At 40.2% G+C, this 2,053-nt stretch overlaps 1 protein-coding gene across 2 annotated transcripts in view; it reads left to right on the top strand.

The window, feature by feature from the left end:
* Positions 1-2,053, top strand: part of IL7 (interleukin 7) — a 58,163-nt gene that overhangs the window by 1,287 nt on the left and 54,823 nt on the right. The window lies entirely within an intron of this gene.

Genomic DNA, 2,053 nt, shown 5'->3' with positions numbered 1-2,053 from the left:
TTTTTCTTACGGGCGCTTCTTGATGGAGGCAGAATGAAATAGGCATGACTCTGACTTCTAGACCAGTGTTGAGACCTAGTATGTCTTATTTGTGCAGAATAAGGATTTAGAATGGACAGGGACAGAATTCAGGAGGGTTGGATTCGGATGGCAGTCATGTAAGACCAATGAAAGAGCCAAAACAGTTACTGGAATAAAAAAAGAGGAAAAAGGGATGTGAGGGGAAAAGATCTGCTTAGGAAAATTGGAATGCTTTACAGTAACTACTTCCCCAAGCAAGAAGACAGCTGGGGGGAGCGTGCAGGAATAGGAAACTGACTGCTCTTTCTTTTGATGGCTACTCCGTTAGATCAAGACTTCTTTCCACTCCCGTGGGTAAAGAATCAAGAACTGACACAACCAAGGAGTACCAGCTAAGTAACAAAACACAGATAGGGAGAGCGGAAAGAATAGCCGACATAATTTTGGAAGACTTCTAAGGCGTGTCCTCCGAGAGCTTAATGTAAAACTAAAAATTGAGCACAACACTATTTTCCTTGCAATGCCCATAGTTCTCCTGCAGTTTCTTCTTTCTGGATCACCTTTGGTTCTAATCCTTGCAACACCTCTGCTCTAAAGTAGAAAGGTAAACCGAGAAAAGGAAGCTAGCGTGTGCATTTTTCAGAAAGAGTCTTTACTTTCTGAAGTACAGCTATATGAATCATGGGTTATAAGTTTTCATTAGCAGACAAAATATTAAAATTCTAATAATGATGATTATAATGCATGGCTTCCTGCAGTTTGTTTCAAGAGATTTCACTAGAAGTTTGTTCCATCAAGAGTGCACATAAGGTTACTCTTTACCCTTTGTCTTTGCCATTTCTTTTGAGAGTTGAAGTAGTTGAGGATCTACTATGTGGTTATCTGGTTAGGGTAATTTCATCATATTTGAGGACCAAAAAGTTGAATAGCAATAAAAACAGACTCTACTCGGGAGGCTGAGGCAGGAGGATTGCTTGAACCTGGAAGTCAAGGCTGCCGTGAGCCATGATCTTACAACTATACTCCAGCCTAGGCAACAGAGTGATGCCCTGTCTCAAAAACTAATAATAGAGAACTAACATTAGAAACCCTGAACAGATATAAAGTAGAATTACAAAATGCATCACATTAGTGTTTGAATATTTTTAAAAAACATGGAAAAGGCCATTTCTTAGAACGAACTTACATGTCATATTCACACTCACGTATGTGACTTTTTTTTCGGCTTTTAACCCTGACACATAACCTACTGTAATAAGAACAAATATTTAGTCTTTTTCTGAAATAAGAGCATATGATGCAGTATCACAGTTTGGCCAGGAAGTACCCTAGTGAGGTTCATGCACAAGAAGATAGATTTTTGTACAATCCCCTTGACTACACATATATGGTTATTTTTAAGAAAGCAATGTAGTTCAGTGCCTAAAAGCTGAGGTTCTAGACTCTTCAGCGTGACAGACTTGGATTTGAATTCCATATCTATATTATATACAGAAATTTTCCGGCGAGGCGTGGTTGCTCAAGCCTGTGATCCCAACAGTTGGGGAGGCTGAGGTGGGCAGATCACCTTAGGTCAGGAGTTGGAGACCAGCCTGGCCAACATGGTGAAACCTTGTCTCTACTAAAAATACAAAAAAAAAAAAAAAAAAAAAAAATTAGCCAGGCGTTGTGGCTAGCGCCTATAATCCCAGCTACTCAGGAGGCTGTGGCAGGAGAATCACTTGAACCTGGGAAGCTGAGGTTGCAGTGAGCTGAGATCGCACCATTACACTCCAGCCTAGGTGACAGAATGAGACTCCATCTCAAAAGAAAGAAAGAAAGAAAGAAAGAAAGAAAGAAAGAAAGAGAGAGAGAGAGAGAGAGAGAGAGAGAGAGAGAGAGAGAGAGAGAAGGAAGGAAGGAAGGAAGGAAGGAAGGAAGGAAGGAAGGAAGGAAGGAAGGAAGGAAGGAAGGAGGGAGAGAGAGAGAGAAAGAAAGAAAAAAAGAGAAAGAAAGAAAGAAAGAAAGAAAGAAAGAAAGAAAGAAAGAAAGA

The sequence above is a fragment of the Piliocolobus tephrosceles genome, chromosome 7, assembly GCF_002776525.5.
Source record: "Piliocolobus tephrosceles isolate RC106 chromosome 7, ASM277652v3, whole genome shotgun sequence".
In the NCBI taxonomy this organism is placed as follows: domain Eukaryota; kingdom Metazoa; phylum Chordata; class Mammalia; order Primates; family Cercopithecidae; genus Piliocolobus; species Piliocolobus tephrosceles.
This window is presented reverse-complemented; position numbering and strand designations above follow the sequence as displayed.